At 45.7% G+C, this 21,826-nt stretch overlaps 1 pseudogene; it reads right to left on the reverse strand.

The window, feature by feature from the left end:
• Nucleotides 1-12,173: 12,173 nt before the first annotated feature.
• On the reverse strand, nucleotides 12,174-21,419 carry LOC119282419 (annotated as a pseudogene).
• Between the last annotated feature and the right edge of the window lie 407 nt (nucleotides 21,420-21,826).

Raw genomic sequence — 21,826 nt, forward strand, 5'->3', positions numbered from 1 at the left:
GGAAAGAGGTCTAGGGTGGCGTCAGCTGGCTGTGGTGGAGTTGATTATGCGAGAAGGAGACGGAGCGGAAGCAGAGGTCACAATTGAAAAGAATCGCAAAAAAATCATACCCGGAGATCTTATTCCAAAAAAATGATAATATCGATGGAGGGGTGATTTCTTTAAATAGGTGGAAAACATAGGAAATATTGGATGTTATCAAGGAAAGGTAAAAATTTAGAAAAGTTAGCATTTTGAACTGATTTCTATGCAAATGGGGTTTTATTGTTTGGTAACATGATATCAGTACCTGCCCGTTTGTGACGTGTCTGATTAGGAAAGTTTGCAAATGTTAAGAAACTATTTATTGGGAGGAAAGTTTGTGACGTGTCTGTTATTTGTTTGCTAAAACAAATTTCACTAATGATAGAAATCGATTGATTTAGATAAGTTAGGAAAGTTCGTTTGATTATTTGTTTCTTAAAAATTTGTTATTTGTTTACTAAGACAAATTGAACCAATAAAATGAATTGATTGATATGAATAATAAGTTAGATCTCTGATTTGTTATACGTTAGGAAAGTCCTGATTGTAATAAAGAGTGGAGAGAAAAATAATCCGATGGACCATGATGGGATGGGGTGGTGGGAGGAGAGATTAAAAAAAAAACCAACGAAAATAAACCGTGAAGACTATTCAACAACCATGGAGATAAGAATTACGCGTACCACGGTAGCATCAGAATCAGAATCCCCCGATTGCTCTGTAGGATCTTTTCGACCAGCAACAGAATCAGAATCCATCAATCTCTCTGTAGGATCCTTTCGACCATATATAGAGTGAATTTGGGGAAAGTGAGATCGATCGGCAATCAAGACTTTCAATTCCGAGCATGCTGACTTGCTGAGGTCAATGTTGGTCCAGGGCTCCAGGCGATCTGCGGCAAAGATCTCCATTGTCGTTGGAGGGAAGAAACAAGGACAAACAGGAAAGGCACCGAAATCCCCACACAACCACAAGCAGAGCAGCACACAAACTAACAAATTCCCTACTTGTTGGTCGAACGGAAAAAAAGTGTAAGACAATAAGTTTTGGGGAACCAGCACAACCCTCTAGGGGTGGCTTATCTCATTATATATAATGGTTGTGTTACAATATGTACCATATACGTACATAGGTACAGAAGCTATACATAGTCTAACACCCTCCCTCAATCTTAGCCACTTTCTAAAGAACTGAGAAGGGTAAGATTGCGCCTACAAGCCTCAAACTGTGGCAGCGGTAAAGGCTTAGTGAAGATGTCTGCAAGTTGATCCTTAGATGAGATAAACTTGATCTGGAGTTGCTTCTGTGATACACGTTCCCGTACAAAGTGATAGTCAACTTCAATGTGTTTCATTCGGGCATGAAATACTGGATTTGCAGAAAGGTATGTAGTACCGATGTTATCACACCAAAGAATAGGAGGCTGTGGTTGAGACAAACCCAACTCCTGAAGCAAAGACTGCACCCAAATAATCTCTGCAGTAGCATTAGCCACAGCCTTGTACTCAGCTTCAGTACTGCTACGTGACACAGTAGCCTGTTTCCGAGCACTCCAGGCGATCAAATTAGAGCCAAAGAATACTGCATAACCCCCCGTGGATCGCCTGTCATCTGGGCTACCAGCCCAATCTGCATCAGAGAAGGCCGAAAGGACCCGAGAGGAAGTCGGCCGAATATGCATACCAAATGTCAGGGTGAACTGAACATAACGAAGAATGCGTTTAACAGCAGCCCAATGAGTATCTCTGGGAGCCTGAAGATACTGACAAACCCTGTTAACAGCATAAGAGATATCTGGTCTCGTGATCGTCAAGTACTGAAGTCCACCAACAATGCTCCTGTACTCTGTGGCATCCGCAGGAGACAAAAGCTCACCATCAACAGCTGTTATCTTGTCGGAAGACGACATGGGTGTGGTGGTCGGTTTGCACTTCAGCATGCCAGCTCTCTGTAACAACTCCAAGGAGTACTTCTTCTGCGTAAGGACAAGACCAGTAGCACGAGAAGCGACCTCAACTCCAAGAAAGTAGTGAAGCTTCCCAAGATCTTTGACCGCAAAATCAGCACCAAGAGAGCAGACAAGAGCATCAGCAGCATACTGAGAAGAGCTGACAAGGATAATATCATCGACATATACCAAAAGATACATAGTGACTTCTGGCTTCTGTAGAAGAAATAACGAAGTGTCAGCAGTAGACGGCACAAACCCATGAGCACGAAGGGCAGAGGCAAGGCGGGCATGCCAGGCACGAGGAGCTTGCTTCAAACCATATAGTGCTTTGGAAAGACGACAGATATAGTCAGGACGATCAGGATCAGAGAAACCAGGCGGCTGTTTCATATAAACCTCTTCCTCCAAAAATCCATGTAGAAAAGCATTCTGCACATCAAGTTGACAAAGTGACCAACCACGAGAAACAGCAATGGAGAGAAGAAGCCGAATAGTGGTAGGCTTGACGACAGGACTGAAGGTGTCCTCATAGTCAAGACCATGACGCTGCCGAAAACCGCGAGCAACAAGTCGCGCTTTGTAACGCTCAATAGATCCATCCGAATGCTTCTTCACTTTGAATACCCATTTTGAGTCAATAACATTTACCCGTGGTGGTGGAGGAATGAGAGTCCATGTCTTGTTACGAAGAAGAGCATGAAACTCCTGCTCCATAGCCTCTCGCCAATGTGGAATGCGCAGGGCAGCCTGATATGAGCGAGGCTCAGAAGATGGATCCGCAACAGCAGCAGCCAAACAAGCAGCCAACCAAGCAACCGTACCATCCTTACGTTACTTAGGTTTGAAAATGCCACTCGACTGCGTGTATGTGGTCGGGACACAGGAACCACCGAGGTCGACGGAGCAGCCTGCAACGGGCTGGAGGACGGCGACGTTGACGAGTCAGCCGGTGACGAGGAGCCAGTCACGGTAGCCTCGGACTCGGTTGGCGAAGAAGGCCGACCCACCGGCGAAACCGGCAGAGCAGACGAAGCAGCTGGCGACTCCGGCATCACAGACCGGGCCAATGGCGAGCTCGGCATAGTGGGCCGTGGCGCGGCCGGTGTCGCGGGCCGATCCGCTGATGAAGGCGACGTGAGGACCCGAGCCGCGGGCGAAGACGGCGTGACGGGCCGAGCCGCAGGCGAAGACGGCGTGACGGGCCGAGCCGCGGGCGACTCGGCGGCCGCTGGCGAAACGGACCGAGCAGTGGAGATGCTCGGCGCGACGGGCTCGTCGGGTGACCATGCATGGGCACGCGAATCGATGCCATGCAACATAGGGCGATCGACGTGCCCACCAGAAGACGACGATGATGATGGTGAATCCTCCAACAGCTCCAAACGAGCTCCACGTCCGGTTCCTGCACCATGGTTAGGTAACAGCAAAGGAGAGTATGCAACATCATCAAATTGGTCAGAAGCAACAGAGGATGAATGCAGGGATGGTGGTCTGACAGTGGACACAGGAAGGTTGGCAAAGGGAAAAACATGCTCATCAAACACGACGTCCCGAGATATATAGACACGATTAGTGGGAACATGAAGACATTTGTAACCTTTATGAAGAGAGCTATAGCCAAGAAAAACACACTTCTTAGAACGAAACTCAAGCTTGCGCTTGTTATATGGACGAAGATGCGGCCAGCAAGTACACCCAAATACCTTGAGAAAGGTATAATCAGGTTGTTCATTAAGGAGAACCTCAATCGGAGTCTTCATGTTTAAAACACGAGTAGGAGTACGGTTGATGAGAAAGCATGCAGTGGTGAAAGCATCACTCCAAAACCGAAACGGAACAGATGCATGGGCCAAAAGACTAAGACCAGCTTCAACAATATGACGATGCTTACGTTCGACTGAACCATTCTGCTGATGTGTATGTGGACATGCTAAACGATGAGCTATCCCAAGCGACTGAAAGAAAGAGTTGAGGTTGCGATACTCGCCCCCCCAGTCTGACTGGACATGAACAATTTTGTGCTTGAGAAGACGTTCAACATGTTTTTGAAACTGAACAAAAATATCAAACACATCAGATTTGCGTTTAATAAGGTAAAGCCAGGTAAAGCGACTATAAGCATCAACGAAACTGATATAGTAATTATGACCACTGACAGAAGTCTGAGCAGGACCCCATACATCTGAAAACACAAGTTCTAAAGGATGTTTCACCTCACGATTGGACTCCGAAAAAGGAAGTTGATGACTCTTCCCCTGCTGACAAGCATCACACACTGCTACATCTTTATGACTAGACAAACTAGGAAGCTCATGACGACGCAAAATATGACGGACAATAGGTGTGGCCGGGTGACCAAGACGAGCATTCCACTGTGACGGAGAGACCCGAACTCCACTGAAAACACGAGCGACACCAGGATGCTCCAGACGGTAGAGGCCCCGGCACACCCGCCCACTAAGAAGAATGTCCCTCGTGCCCCGATCCTTAATAAAAAGATCAAAAGGGTGAAATTCACAAAGCACATTATTATCACGTGTGAGTTTAGGAACTGAAAGAAGATTACGGGTCACAGATGGAACTCGAAGAACATTGCGAAGCTGAAGACTCCTATTGGCATGTCTAGTGAGAAGAGATGCTTGACCAATATGAGAGATGTGCATACCTGCTCCATTGGCGGTGTGGATCTTGTCGGAGCCATGATAGGGTTCACGAGTGTGAAGCTTCCCCATCTCGCTGGTTAGATGCTCTGTCGCCCCAGAGTCCATGTACCAGTGTGGATCGATGGAGTAGGACTGAGTGTGTCCCTGTTGCTTCTGCGGCGCGGGACGATCAGCCATGGCGACCTGACGGGCATTGTTGCGTGTATCTTTGCCGTCATTGCCAAGACCAAGGAAGCTTCGCTGGAAGCGCTTATGACACTTGGAGGCCCAGTGCCCATCGCGGCCACAAAGCTGACACACACGTGGACCGCCAGCCCCCGGTAAGGTCGCAGTAGGTGGGGCGGCCGAGGCGAGCGACGGTGGCAGCCCCAAGGGAGACCGGGGTGATGAAGAAGAGCGGCCACCCTTGGTGGCGGCGTTGGCCGAGAGGGAGCCAGTGCCCCTGGTGCGGCGAGTCTCGACCCGTTGCTCAGTGAGAAGGAGCCGAGAGAAAACCTCGTGTTCCAGCATGGGTGTCGAGTTGCCCCGCTCGTTGATGATCTCGACTAAGGCATCATACTCCTCATCAAGACCATTGACAATAAACGAGTTGAACTCGGAGTCGGTGAGGGGCTGTCCAATGGAGGCCAATGTGTCGGCGAGGCCCTTGACCTTGTTGTAGAACTCAGTGGCAGTGGAGTCAAGCTTCTGACACTCTCCAAGCTGACGACGGAGTGCAGAGACACGAGCCTGGGACTGCGCTGCAAAGGTGCGCTCAAGGATGGTCCAGGCCTCATGAGACGTCTTCGCGAAGACAACAAGGCCGGCAACTGCCGGCGAGAGCGACCCCTGGATGGAGGAGAGGTTCGCCTGGTCCTGCCCCGTCCAGACGCGATGGGCCGGATTGTAGACCGGACCGTGCACGCTGTCTACCAGCGCGGGTGGGCCTAGCAGGTAGTGACTCCCCAAGAGCGGGAGAACCTGCGCACGCCAGAAGATGTAGTTGTCGGCGGAGAGCTTGATGGTGATGAGATGACCGAAGTGAAACGGCGGCGGCGAAGACAATCCCATCGAGGAGGCTGCCTGGGGTGCAAATACCATGGAGGCAGCCGGAGGCACCGAAACCGATGCGGGAGGAGGCGGGACCGCAGCCAGGGCGGGCGCCGCAAAGCTCGCGGCCGGTGCGGACGCCGCAAGGCCCGCGGCCGGGGCGGACGCCGCCAACCCCGCCAGCGGGGCAGTGTGATCCGCTTGCGGCAGGAGCGGCGGGACGATGCCGATACTCCTTGTCCCGATCGGAGCCGGAGCAGAGACGGCATCGAGCGGGAGGTTGAGCAGAGCCGCAAGAGAGGCCGGGAGGAAGCCCGCAGCAGTGGAACCGGTGGTGGCGGCGCTCGACATGGCGGCGGCGTGATCGGTGGCGCGGCGGCGGCGGTGAAGGCGGCGGCGGCTGCGGCGGCGGTGCGGGTATTAGGGTTTAGAAGCGGAAGCGATCGTAACCTAGCGTGATACCATGTAAGACAATAAGTTTTGAGGAACCAGCACAACCCTCTAGGGGTGGCTTATCTTATTATATATAATGGTTGTGTTACAATATGTACCATATACGTACATAGGTACAGAAGCTATACATAGTCTAACAAAAAGCAGCGTCCCTCCCTAGAAGTAGAATTAAGAGCACGCGCTAACCACCCCAGGTCTCTACCAAGCGAAGCAAGCAACCATGGCGCAGAATCACTAAACTCCGGCGAGAATTGCAGCACAGATGAGCAGGATCATTATTGCCTTAATTACCTGGCCAAATCCCGTGGTCAGAGGAAGAGCAGAGGAGGCCTCAAATCGAGGGGGTTTTGGGGTCGATCGGCTGCCGCTGCTCGTTCTGCCTCCGGCGGTGAGATGGAGGCTTCAGGCTTTAGGCTTTAGGCGAGAGAGCTGCTTAGGCGGGGGCGGCGTAACCCGGGGAAAGGGAAAGGTGGGCGTCCGTGTCAGCATCAGCATTGCGCACGTACGTGTCGGCTCCCTCTCGCGCCGCTCGCTGACCTGCTGCTGTGCTCGGTCGCCTCGCGCCGTTTGGCTCTCCTTGTGGCTGTCTTCCTCTTTCTCCTCTGTCGTTTCCATATTTCCTTCCTTCCGTTCGCGTGCGTCGGTCGATTCCTCCGTCCGTCCGTCGTCGGTTGATTTAGACGGTATAGGAATAGGATGGACGGCAGAGACGCTTTTCGGTCGCCGGTGACGCGCGCGCGCCTGGCGTTAGCAGTGGGTAGGATTAACTGGAACGTCGCTGTTACGTGCGCAACGACGACGCTGGCTATATTGGGTGCATGCGCGTTGGTGATTTCTGTGGATTTCACGTGTGCAACACAGGTTGTGTACATGCGCGAGGAGGTGTGATGCATGCATGCAGACGCGCGCGAAAGGGGTGCTGCATGCATGCGCGGGGGTGTGAGGGTCTACTCCGCGGCGCCGTGAAGCTGCGTCGCCTCAAGGCGTGAGCGTGAAGGTGAACTGCGCGGTGTGACAAGGTGTACTGCACGCACGGCGTCAAAAGTGTTAGCCATAATCCCGTTGCAAATTCAGCTAGTTTCCATTTAGTAGTACAACACTACTACTATACTTGGCAAAATAAACGGCCAACTGACGTGTGCGTGTACATGACTTTGTCGACCAACATTCTGGTTTTTCTTTTTGAGGGACTAGCAAACATGTCCGTGCGTTGCAACGGGGAAAAACAGCCCCCAGACGCCCTTACCCATTGAACATGCCTAAAGGCCTCATCCTTTTGCCCATAACATAACAAATATGACTAATACCTCATCCTCAGGTCCACATCCTTCATTTGAATCTGACATTAGACCCATGTTTTCGCTTGTCCTCTCTGTGGTCCTCGCCGTCAGTGGTCGCGGTATCAGTTGTCACTAACCAATGTTGGACAGATCTAATAGCTGGATCGTTGAGCCTCCTTCGTGTTCGACAAGATCAAGAGCGTCGAACACAATTTTTTTTACATCGAACTAATATAATAGGGAAAAGCACTACACCTAATATATGTCTCAACTAAATTTCCCTCCTTTATTTTTTGTCACGTCGTTCCTTACCCTTGGCTTATTGATTTCCAAGTTAGCTCCTTGATACCTAAAAACTCAAAAAAGTATATCAACTGAAGGGATTATCTATGAGAAACCAAGGTGAGACTATTGAATAGACAAAGCACCTTCACCTAAACACAAACATTGATCGAGCTCAACCGGTTGCGATGAATTTACGGAAGGAGGTGGCCAGTTTGATTCCAAACGGGAACTAATATTTTTGCCTTGCCTGCCTTGGGCCGGCTTCGCTGGGCCACAACGCAGACTGAGGTCAAGCGAGACACCTGAGACATTCATAAAAACACCGAGGAATAAAAAAAGCTAAGCGTTTTTCTTTCACCTGGGAACAAAAGGCGTTTTTCTTTCACTTGCGTGTGGCCCTTGTGCGAGACTGATGAAAAATCCTATGCGATGGACGGAAAATTCAGAGAACCGCACCTTACTTTATTAGTAAGTACAAATAAAAAAGTGTTAGATACATCCCAGTTTTCAAATTCATATTTCAAAAAATATTTGTCTTTTTATAAAATATTCTCAAATTCGGGAAAACATTCGCTATAGTACCTGCTAGTTTCCAAAAATGTTTGTGTTTTAAAAAATGTTCAGGTTTCAAGAAAATAAAAAGAGAAATATTGTTCTTTGTGAAAAATATGTTCGAGTTTAAAATTTCCTAAAATATCCGCGTTCTAAAATATATCTATTTTTTCCAAAAGAAAATGTTTTTCTTTTGCTCTTAGTATCTGGCGCGGCTGTTTGCTAATTTAGGTCGTGGCGCTGAAAGTTAACCATAGTGTTAGGCTTATTCCAGTGCCTTGCATTCCGATGCCACGAGCGCGAGCGCCTGGGTTCGAGTCATTGCGGACCTTTATTTTTTTGTTGGACTTTTTTCACTGGGGCGAGCTGTTGGTACATGATCCGCTAGTGGGCTGGCCTGTCGCGGCTCGTCTCTTCCCGTCGTGCGATTTTTTTGGCCGAAACAAATCGGGAGGAACGACCGGTCCGACGAGCGAAAGCTAATCTTTCTTTAATCTTTATATATAATCTTTACCTAATATTAAGACGGAGGAAGTATATGAACAGGTGCAAATCCTTTATTGAGAGTGAGGTGGGAGTAATAAACATGGCGTGTGCCAGCTCAGTGGTTTGGTGTCTCCTAGACTGAATGAAAGGTCATGAGTTCCATCCCAGCTAACTACATGGCGTCTAGTTTTTGCTGCTTCTAAAAAAGCCCACACTGGCCTGCATCGGGCACTTGCGCCAAGGCCCATTACAGCGGGAGCGGAGGCCCATTATTGCTGGCGAGGCAATGTTGACGAAAATATAATCAGTACACGATAAAACGCGTGTGGTGTGCAAAAAATTAGTACCACCTCATAAAAAAACAATAATAATATAGATCACCTAAGCGGGACGAAACCAAAAATATCACCTTGCTTTATTAGTAGGGGTATAGAGTATAGATATAGAGTATAGATATAGATATAGATATAGATATAGAGGTATAGATATACGTTCCGTTGGTTAGTTAGCTAGTTAGGGGCGGCCTAGATCAAGTCCTGGGATGGCATGCGAAGGTGATCACGGCATGCATACGCACCTTGCCCACATCGAGCGTCGTGGGATGACATGTTTTACTTTCTGTAATCATTGGACAAATAAATAGGGAGAAATAAGAGAAAGCATCAAGTTGAATGTTACACAAACACTTGTCTCCTACCTCAAATCTCTCTATCGTGATCGCCTTCCTCTTGCGGCAACAACACGTGGCATCAAAGCCATGGCTTTTGACCAGAAGAACCACGGCACGGTAGCATGGGTCACTGACTGGCGCACTCCGCCACAGATGTGGGCGATGAGCCCTGGGTGGAGCAAGACGAGGCGAGGCACGAAGGTGAAGGCATGGTGAAGGAGCACATTAGCTTCACCTCATAACTCATGCTCACCCGGGCCAACTATACTGAGTGGGCGATCATGATGCACGTCAAGATGCAGGATCAAGGGAACTAGGATCTTAACGAAGATGGCATCGGATCTGAGCCTGCAGAGAGAATGCGCTAGCGACGACCCTACATGTAGTCCCACCAGAAATGCCTCACGCCATTGCCGCGAAGGACAATGACAAGGACTCTTTAAACTCCATGTGCACGATGGCCGTCGGCGTCAAGCGTGTCCAGCAAGTCAAGGCACAGAAATTGTGTCGGGACTACAAGAATCTGGCGTTCAAAGTTGGTGAGTCTATTGAGGATTTCGCTCTGTGACTTTCTGGGATCGTCACTTATTAACAAGTGCTCGAAGACGAGATCTACGACGAGTGTGTGGTGAAGAATAGTTCTACGCGTCGTACCGGCGGGGTATGCTCAGGTGGCAATCTCCATCGTGACGCTCATCGACCTGAGCATGCTCTCGATTGTGGAGTCCAGAGGAAGGTATCTCGCCTTTGAGGAACACTTCACCGCGAGAAGCGGCGAGCCGGCAGCACACGTTTGCTCCTTACCGAGAATGAGTGGAAGGCATGTGAAGGACACCACGAAAGCGGGAGGGCTCGTCCAGCGGCGGCGGCAAAACATGCAGGAAGGGCAAGGCCAACACCCCGAGCTGATAGCCCATAGACAACGGTGGCAGCTGTGGCAAGCCACGACTGGGGCATCAAGGGGCCACTGGCCCTGGAGTGTCATAAGCCACATCGCGACCATGACCACCGAGAGGAAGCCCACCTCGTGTAGGGATGGTAGTTTTGCCCATGGATGTGTGTACCCGTGGGTACCCTACCCGAAGACAACGGGTATAGGTAAGACTTGGAGAGATTTTATACCCACTGGTAATGCGTATCCATACCCGTAAAATATATGGATAGCGTATGGGTATGAAATTACGCCCATGGGTAACTCAATGGATACCTAGAACAAATTAATAAATGAAAATAACCCATATGACATGCGGGATCAACATCCAACACCTATTGCCCATCCCAAATCTCGTATTCCTTAAACATGCCATATCTCATAGGCCTGTAAACACCTTCCCACCACTCCTCCTGTGTCCTACATGACACCTCGAAAAGATGAAATCTTGACTCTTTGCTACCGCACTGCCATCCAACAATCCCTCATTCCCATCGCCTCCCACTATGCTGGGCTTCCAGCTCCGCCACTCATACTCCCTTGATGCCTCCAAGAGCCACCCAACTTCGAGGCCGCATTAGTGATATATTGCTCGTCCATCAACACTTGAATTTTAAACTTATTTCTCTATATTCTAAAATTTTGAATGCTATATATTCTACCCACTGGATACCTATTGGGTATAGGATACCTGATGGGTATCGACATGGGTGCAAATTTATGCCTATGGGTATTGTGGGTATAGAAAACTTCTGTGGGTATGGGTTTGGGCAAAAGAAGGTAGTACCTGTCCTTGTGTAGTGTAAGGAGGGTATGGTTTGCCTATTTCAAATAGTTCTACAAGAGAACCACGCACTGTCAATGTGGCTCTTGCGCTGATACCATGTGGAGAAAGGCTGTGGATGAAGAAGTTCATGCTCTTCACAAAAACTATACTTGGTATCTGGTTCCTCCACATCCATGTAAAAATGTGATTGACTGCAAGTGGGTGTTCAGAATAAAAAGAAGGTCTGATCGTTACAAGGCCAGACTTGTTGCAAAAGGGTTCACACAGAGGTATGCCATAGATTATGACGACACTTTCAATTCTATTATTAAAGCTGCCACAATTCGTCGTGTTGTATTGTTGTCAAAGCTGCCACAATTCGTCTTGTTCTATCTGTTGTTGTGTCCAGACGATGGAGTGTCAGACATAGCTAGATGTGCAGAATGTGCTCCTTCATGGTGTTCTAGAAGAGGAAGTCTATATGAGGCAACCTCCCAAGTTTGAGGATAAAAAAAACCATTTCATGTGTGCAAGCTTGATAAATCTCTCTATGGACTGAAACAAGCTCCAAGGGCATGGTACTCTCATTTGAGCTCTAAGTTGCAAGCACTTGGTTTTGTTCCCTCTAAATTTGATACATCACTTTTCATTTATAACAAGTCACATACATCCATCTTTGCGCTTATATATGTTGATGACATTATTGTTACCAGTTCCTCAAATGAAGCAGTAACAGCACTTTTGAAAGTTTTGAACTCTGAATTTGCACTTCAAGATTTAGGGGATTTGCATTTTTCCTTGGCATTGAAGTTAAGAAAATCAAAGAAGGTGGACTTCATCTTTCTCAAAAAAATATGCAACTGGTTTATTGAGTAAGGCTGGCCTACAGGGGTGTAAACCATCGTCAACACCACTGTCTAGTTCAGAATAACTCTCTCTTGTAGAGGGTCAACCCTTGAATCAAGAGGATTGCACCATGTAGAGATGTCTAGTAGGTGCACTTCTGTATTTGACACTCACCAGGCCTGATATTTCTTTTACAGTTAATAAAGTGTATCAGTTTCTTCATGCACTAACTATAGCTCATTTGATAGCAGCCAAGCGTATATTCAGATATGTAAAGAGTACATTGAGCGTTGGATTAACTTTTAGCAAGTCATCTTCTCCTCTTGTTAGTGCCTTCTCTGACTTTGGTTGGGCAGGATGTTTGGATGATAGAAGGTCAACATGTGGCTTTACAGTATTTTTTCGACCTAACTTGATCTCATGGTGTGCAAAGAAACAGGCAACAGTTTCTAGATCAAGCACTGACGCAGACTATAAAGCACTAGCAAAAACAAAAACAGAGGTTATCTGGGTCAGATCCGTGCTCAGGGAACTTGGCATACTTCTCATACAAAATCCATGTCTTTCGTGTGATAATATTGGTGCTACATATTTATCAGCTAACCCTGTGTTTCATGCAAGGACAAAGCATACTGAAATTTACAATTATTTTGTATGAGATAGGCTGCTAGTAAAGAGTTGGGCATACGTTTCATTCCATCCAGAGATCAAGTTGCAGATGGGTTTACAAAGGCCCTAGCGTCATGACCATTTGAAATGTTCAAGCGTAATCTAAACTTGTGTAGTTTAGGTTAAGGGTGAGTGTTAAACAAGATATTATGGTGCATGTGTTGCAGCCGTATTAGAGTTGTTAGTAGATAGGAGAGGTTGTTCAAACCATAATGTATCTCTATCACTTATCCCCATATTTTTCTCCCACGGTTGAAGTATATCTTCGACCAAACCTTGTAGTCCAAGCATCAACCAATATACATAACCTGCGGAGCCCTGGTGTTGTGGGGGTTAGAGACACTTCTTCATAATTTTGACACATGTATATATTAGTGGATAAAGGCTGAAAATTTTACTGTGCACCTATGATTATCGCTTGAAATGTGAAATAGATAGGTACCATTTTGGCTTGCAGTGTTATGTCTAGTGGAGGCACTGCCAGGTAGCGAGGAAGGCGATTCTGAAACCATGGGTGATCTCGAATTTCATGGATTGTGATATCTTCATGGGATCAACAAGAAGCATTCTTGGGATCAAATCCTTTGCAATATCAGATAAATGACTTGGAAGTATATAGTTACCTCCCTAGAATACCAAGCAAGGGGGCGTCAAATCTCCAGACAAAAAATGAATGCTAAAGTTCTACAAAAGGTATACACTTGTCAGATCCAACTTAATATACATATGTTCTGTCTCACCGTTATCTTTTTGAACAGGCTGGGAGTATATTCATCATCAAATGGAACAGAGCCACAAAGAAGAGCATAAAGTATCACCCCACAGCTCCAAACGTCAACCTCAGGTCCAGTGTATAGTTGACCTGAGAAAACCTGCACAGAAACACTCGCTAAGCTATTAACGCCGACGAGCATGTGAAGAAGCACGAGGATAAAGACACAAATTATACAAATAAGTGAATACCTCTGGTGCAACATAGTTTGTACTCCCGCAGCTTGCCTTCGAAAATGGCCATCATGCATGACATGACTTAACCCAAAGTCAACAAGTTTCACATTATATTTGGAATCAAGTAACAGGTTTTCTAGCTTTAGATCACGATGATCAACCATGTTTTCGTGGCAGTATTCAACACCAGATATAATCTGTTCAGGAAAAAGTTAGTAAAAAATATTGATACAAAACCTCGTTATGCATTCAGTCAATCAGAAAGAACCTTTCAAATTACATATTCGCTTTCAAAAGGAAAAACCATCTCTGTATGTTTTAAAGCACAACTATTATTATTAAGGACAGTATAACCGCACCTAAAGCGAGCCCTGTCAGCGCTTCACATTTCTAGCCATCTATTTTTGTGATCTTTGCATTCTGGCCGTCTGATCTGCTGTTCGCTCACGCCCGGGCCATGGAATTGCAGAATCGTGGGCTAGCTATCCTGCAGCGCAACTACTCCGGCCGAAACGGAGCACGTAGGTTAATTGGGCCTTCTCTCTCTACCGCACAACCCATCCCGCAAATTCATGCTAAGCGATGATGCCTCTACGAAGAAACAAATCCATGACCTCTCTCTTCCCTGACCTCTGCACTCTCACGATGCGGTGAATCCTAGCTGCTCCCATCACCGCCAGATCCTATTGCTCTTCCCCACCGCGTACGCTATTGAGTCCCCCCTCCCACCTCGTCGGGCTCGCGCGATGGTGCAGGTGCCAACCGTCTCATGCTCCACTAATTTGATTGCCACTGTCCCAGGCTCCCAGCATATTACCTGCACCACCACGACGTCGGTGCCTCCAGCTACCCGCGACGCCGCTGCCTCCTCCTAACGCTTCTTCGTGCTGGGCTAAGGGGAGATGAAGATGATAGGGCGAACGACCCAAGAATAGGAGGGCAAGTTTAACTGGTACAAGGCGGAGGCTTGGAACACCGAGGAACTGTTCTTGCGTCGGCTTGATGCCACTCCGCTACTGCACATTTTGGCATAGGTTCAGCTCCTCTCCCATAATTTTGTCCATCAGAAATGATTGTAGTATTGTAAATATTTATCACTTGAAGTTCTAATATGATAATCATGGTATTCAGTGCTGGCAGCTGCTTGAAGCAAATAATTGATTCGTACATTTGCTGGAGTAGTACGATGTGAAATGATAATGTTTGTTTCTATTAATTAGTATTTGAAGAATACATCTAAACTAACTTCTGTCAAGAATACCAGTTGGTGGCTGGGATGATGCTATTTAAGGAATGAGAGGCACGGATTGATGAATCCATTAGAATCCAATAACATTTCAGTGGCTCCTTTTTTTACGTTGCAGTTGTTAGGCGATGTAGTTTAAGAAAGAGGATAAATGTTGCAAAAAAGCTGATAAAAAGAAAATAATAAACTTCCGCTAATCTGTAGATTGTTAGGAGATGTTGGTCGATAGAGGTAAATGAACCGAGCCCTTATCAGAACATCATGGTCATTCATGCGGTGGAATCCCACCTTTCACGTTGCCAGAGGTGCATGTGGGCGTCGGCGACGCCCCCTCATTAATGCTCCCGCGGCGACGATGGGCGTTGGCCTCCTGGTCACCTCAACAAACGACGGGCATTGGTTCGATTGTCGCTTCAACAAGCAAAATGTTAGCTACTCAGATTGCTGCAGATTTTCCTTGCCGAACCAATGTATGTACTCCTGCTGATGATGTTTCCGCTCTTAATTTGCTGCAGGTACTTTCCCCCAGGTACAGGAAATCTGTTCTGGTGTATTTGTTCAATGAGTACTGCGAGGCTGGTTCCAAGTTTTTTACTGCGAAATTGTTCAGTCGAGCGCGCGTTGCAGCGGGAATTGGTTGAAATATATTTCAATGATAATCGACTGTATTGGTCCCTAGCATTTGATAACCATCCTCACCAATGTGAAAGTAACATGTTATCGAATTATCTATAAAAGGGAACAATGTTTGGTTAGGAAATTAGAATCAATACCAATAACCACTACAATTAATTTGGAGCCGCATTAGTGACAAAATTGACATATTGAAATTGCAACGTATGGCAGAAAAATGAGGAATGGAGTCGACCAAAGAGGACGATGTGCAGAATTGCAGTCCCTGTGTACTTCTAAAAGAATATTGAAAATTGAATGACCTGGTGACCCGGTGGACTCATCTGTATGGGCGTTCCTTCTGGGCCAAAAAGAGAAAACCTCCACACCATGGTTGAGGCCTTGCCCGGCGGCACACTAATGTGTTCATTCCATGATAAAAAGGAAAAAAAAATGAAAATTAGATGACATGGTGACCCGGTGGACTCATGCAAAAAACAAATACCTCCACGCCATGGCTGAGGCCCTGCCAGCGATGCACCAATGATCGAGTTCCTTCCAGGATGAAAAGAAAGCCAACTTCAGATTAGAAACCCATCAGCCGCTCGATTGTGCTGGAACCGGCCGGCAGAAATCGATCACCCCAATAGCTGCGCAGATACCTAGTCAGGACGGGGACAAACATGGGGAGTGGAGGACCAGCGGAGGTGAACATACCCCTAGAGAATCCCAGAGAGCCGCCGAGGCGAGCAGTCATTCCCTGACGCAGAGATCGGCTCCCAGCCGCCATAGCGAGGGTAGAAAACTGGTGTTCTTTTTTATGAGGGAGAGAGGGGTCGATCGCTTTGTGTTTTTTTTCAATGATGAAGAGATGTGTCCGTGGGTTACTACTGGAAGTGGAAATGAAGAGAAGGCAGGTGTACAGTCGAACGCTGGTGATGAAACGTTGCATGTTAAGAGTCACAATACGTGCCATTCAGCATTGTAGAAATGGTAGAAAACAAAACGTTTAGAAACGAATGGGCTGCCATGTAGACATGGCAGGGTCGCTGAGGTGGATAGGTTGATGAGGTGGATTGGCTGCATGCATTGCTTAATGGGACGTTGATGTGGACGCTTTGCATGTTGAGAGAATTGGGACCAACTTCTTAAGAATGTAAGATGAGTACTGCGAGGCTGGTTCCAAGTTTTTTACTGCGAAATTGTTCAGTCGAGGATCCCCAATGTCTGTTGATCAGGTTAGTTAAAGCGGAATGTTGTATCTTATCCAATAATCAAGTATTACCTTCATACGATTGCTTAGTTTCCATCGTTTTTGTGTCCACAATAACTCATGCCATGCTACTGATGGATATCATTGTTGTCGTATATGCATGCTGGATATCATTGTTGTTGTATATGCACCTGGTAGAATAGGACGGCAGATCCATTTTGCATATGCAAAATTTAAGCATTTTGTTGTAAATCTTCCCAAACACTCTTAATTTATTTCCAAATTATCAAATCATAGATCTATTGTTTATACATATCTGTGAAGAAGAAAGGATTATTAAAAATCTGCTGCTTCCAGTGTATGCCTTATTGTGGGCCCTTTTTAGCAACTTGGATAGTTTCTACAAGTTCTGAATTCAATATGATGGTAATAAATTTCTATGTGCTTGAGTAATGACAATGTATTTTACCGGAGGTTCGATAAATCGAATTTACCATTCCATCACATGAGGACAAATGCATCTCAAGGATACTCGTAGTTCTTGAAAATCAAGCGAGGTTTGAGAAAATCTCAATCCACCAAGAATTAGCAAAACCGTTACCTTAGTGTGGAAATTAGTATGATGATCATTGATTAGAGGTACATGCATACATGATTCTTCTTATAATGTTTTCTATGTTTGGATTTCAGATGTGAGTATTGTGTGACCTATCATCAAGTAGTGTACGATGGCAAAGCATAGCTTTCCCATCTAGCTGCCCTAGCTGGGTTAATTCTTACAATTGTGTTTATCCGCTTTAACTTGTAATTCTTTCCTGCAAAATTATGTTTTAGGTCACTGCCATCCATCCACTCTACGAAAGCTAACTGTTGCTCTGTGATCTAGGCTTACTTTTGAGATGAGGTGTATGTTCATAGTCCAGTGGCAAGTATAAATCAAAGCGAGCTAGAGTTGGACACATACAATTGTAATAAACTAAATAGACCTATCAGCTTATTAATTTTCTTTTTGGTTATTACTTTACTACTAATTGGTGTACTTCTTGTTCGAAAAGGTAAAGGAAAACTTCTGTGAACAATTTATTTCATTCTATCTTATAAATCTGTATAGTTTATTTCCAGTTATGCTTGGTTTTTATTTCATGTATTTACACAGATTTTTTTATTATTCTCCCATAAAAAAGGATGGGCACAGCAACGCATGCCTTCTTTCTGCGAACAATCCCGAATATGGAATTTCCTCCAATCATCACATATACTAAATTAGAAGAGGTATACAAATCTTACATGATGGCACTCGATACAATGTTTCCTTCCATCCCAACGTTGAGGTTCCCGGGCTTCATTTCCATACTGATGTTATGTAAGTTTCCAGTTGGAGAAGCAGTATTTTCTATTTATTTTTATTCAAGGTAATGGAAGCAGTTATGCTATGTTTGCACTATTCCATTGGCATGTCTTTTCAACTACTGGGTGATACAGTCAACAGAGTTTGCCGATACATTCAGATTAGATGATTGATGTGCATACATTTCAATCTGATGGTGGCGAGTTCATACACATATGAGTAGCGTAATATATGTTGGCATCTTGACTTACATAGGTTGCTTTTGTAGTAATTTAGTATATGTATTCATTTTTTCAAGACAAATGCCATGGCCTGGTCAAAATAATCGCTTGGTATTGATATTGTATCGCTGTGTGCAAGTGGTGGTATGCTGTTGTGATCTTTTGGAAGATTGTTCTTCATAATGTGATAGTATCTACTGCTTTACTACTGCACTCCTTGGCTGCTACCAGTTAAAATGTACTCTTCTATTACTGTTTAATGCGTGGACTTTTTCTTACAAATTTTGCTACATATATTCGGTATATATTTACAAAATTTCTACCAATCCATTGTAGAATTTGATGGGCGCAGCAACGCGCGCCTTCAATGATCTAGTTTGATTTTAGAGCTGAGACTAAGACAATCAAGGCATGAAGAATAGGATGCCCTTGAAACAAGAATTGGTTTAATTACTAATACTAAGATAATCAAGGCATCAAAAGATGAAGACACCGGAGTGATACTAAAACATAGACACATCAAGGAGACGTTAACTGGTTGATCAGTTAAATCCAAATGAAGAAGCAATTACCTCAAAAGCTTGCAACAATATGTGGTATAGGTCTTGAGCTAAACAAATAAGGTTTTTCTTTCGGACACATTTTTCTGTAACACAATTGGTTACGAGAAAATTTCCGTCGACCACGAGAAATGTCGATACCGTTCGAAAAATAAACCGTTTGAATCCAAATGTCAAGATGGTGCCAAAAGAGAGTATGTATGAGCTACCATAAAACTGTCCACAGCCAGGTGGTTAAGGAGGCCTACTTCTCTGCTGAAAGTCGCCAAAAGTCAAGTCGACATTTATCGCATACTTTATTTTGTTTAGTGCATAAAAAATATCAGCGACAGTGCCAATGATGAAGAGTCGAATGTGGGCTGTCGGATATCGGCACAGAAGGAAACTAGCTAACCACTGGACTAGCAACAACTTAGTCTGCACTATGTGTTAAATATAATATATTTATGCACAAGAAATTTTTGAATTCGAAATTAGTTTGGAAATTTCGTGATTTTGCGAATAATGCGCAATTACTTCCGCATCGGAGGGGTAGCCGCCGATCTACCTTGTGGATGGATCGATAAATGCTTAGATTTCTGCGATTATGTTGTACGCAGGAACCAGTTTTTCTGAACACTCCCGAAAAAATGTCATCGAGAAAAAAAAACCATATCTTAAACTTAGTAAATGAATGCCAAACGAAGCAAATTGATCATGATTTGCACAGTAAGCACGTGAGAAATGTGGAGACTGGACAATTGGCCAGCATGTCCATATATTTCACAATCAAAATAAGAAGCTCAGCGAAGTTCATTAATGAACACCTCTTGGTATTCCCAAAGAATGTGTTCCTACATTCCAAGGGCAGAAAAGGCACCTGCTGGAAGATTCGACGAGCCTCATCTTCCTGTAACCGCCCTTTCTCAACAATGTAGTCCAATAGCTCACCATTCTTGCATTATTCCATGACAACAAATATATCCTTAGGTGTGCCAATGACCTCATAAACCTGGATGATATGAGGGTGAATTAAGTCAATGAACAACCTCAATTTCTTGATTTCTCTATTTGCTGGGAACAAGATATGAGAAAACAGTAGAAGTAAATCGTTAGACATTCAGCCTGTGAAGAAATTTCAGCTGCAAATTTACTAACAGCGACAACACAAGGTGAACTTTCTTCTTAAGCAAAGCCGAATGTATCCTAGACTCATGTACTTTATCTCGACTAATTGATTAACTGGGAATCAGTAACAAGCGCACAAGTCTGACCAGCACTAAAATTAAGGAGATAACTGAAAATGTTGGGCAAGCAATCCGAATGTATCCTAGACAAGGAGGCATACCTTTCTCTTCCATTTCCATAATTCCCATTTGGCGGCGGTTCAGGATCTTTATAGCAACTTTGTGTCCTGTAAGCTTATGCTTATGCTCTGCAAGCTTCAGTTTTCCAAATGAGCCAATACCTAATGTTCTGCCCAGATTGTAGTTCTTTAATGCTTCAGAATGTCCGCCTCCTCCTCTTGTGTTCCCATCCATTTTCACAATGTCAAAACAAGAGAAACGACATATGTGATTCAGCAAACAGTTTTATAGTTCAGTCAGGAATTGAAATCGGTTTCAAGTATGTCCATCTCCCTTCTCCACTCTCTCCACTCGGATGATTGCTGCTGACCTAATTAAAGCACGGACGTCGCAGAAAGATGATTTTGAAACACTTGAATCGATTCCCTATTGCTAGAGACAGGCCTTGAGTGTGAAATGAGCGGGCTGGCCATAAAAGAGCACTATGCGACATGAATGGTGAGGGCAAGAGTGGTTCAAAGGTCAACGAAATGGGTGAAGTTCCCTTGTCGAATTTGGGGAAAGTTTTCTTAAAAAGGTTCACAAATTAACACGTACTAGCATGAATAGGCATATATGTGTTGTAAACATGGAAGAGATCGAGATACAAGAAAGAGGAAATGCAGTCATCCAACAATTGAGCTTAGAAAACAATGGAGAAGAGTAAGTGAGCTAAAACATGAATCTGCTACTAGTACTAATCAATAACTGTGCACAACCGTATCAGAATCAGGATCCCTCGCTCTGTACTAGTTTCTTTCGACCATATATGGAGTAAATTTGAGAAAAGTGTCATCGATGGGCCGACCGATCAATCGATAATAAACCAACTAATTGACCGATCAGTCATTAATGAAGACTTTCAAGTCCGAGCATGATGAAGTGATTGGTGGTCTGGGTGGATCTCTCCGTTGCCGTTGGAGGGAAGAAACAAACAGGGCACTGAAATCGCCACAACAACAAGCAGAGCAGAGCAGCACACAAAGAAACTAATAAATTCCCCACTTGAGCCAACCAAAAGCCGAATGGACAAGCCGCACTCCCGGCCATAGAACTACAGTAATTAAGAACGCGCGCGAACCAGCCCAGCTCCCTACCCTACCAAGCCAAGCAAGCGACGACGACGCAGAATCACAAAACTCCGGCGAGAATTGCATCAAAGATGAGTAGGGCGATTGCCTTAATTACCTGGGGTCCTGGCCAAATCCCGTGGTCAGCCGTGGACAGAGGGAGGTGACGAGAGCGACGGCCCAATAGAGAGGAGGAAGCCTCGAATCGAGAGTGGTTTTGCGGTCGATCGATCGGCTGGGACTGAAGCAGCTTTAGGCTTTAGGCTATAGCTGCTAGCTTAGGTGGGGGCGGCGTAATCAGGGAAAGCTTAAGGGAAAGATGAGCGTCTGCATCACCATCGCGCTTGCCTAAGTGCGCACGTCTGACGTGCCAGCTCCCTCTCCCGCCGCTCGCAGACCTCTTGCCGTTTGGCTCTCATTGTGGCTGTCTTCCTCGTCCAGTCGTCCTATCCTCTGTCGTTTCTAATGCGTCGCGTGCGTCGATCGATTCCTCCGTCCGTAGTCGGTTGATTTGGACGGTACAGGAATGGGATGGCGGCAGAGACGGTTTTCGGTCGCCGGTGACGCGGCGCTGATGCGAATTATGCCTGCCGTCGTTGACGGTGGGTGGGATTAACGTCGCTGTTACGTGCGCGACGAGGACGTCCGTTGGCTATATTGGGTGCATGCACACGCTGC

This window comes from Triticum dicoccoides, chromosome 3B, assembly GCF_002162155.2.
Source record: "Triticum dicoccoides isolate Atlit2015 ecotype Zavitan chromosome 3B, WEW_v2.0, whole genome shotgun sequence".
NCBI lineage: Eukaryota > Viridiplantae > Streptophyta > Magnoliopsida > Poales > Poaceae > Triticum > Triticum dicoccoides.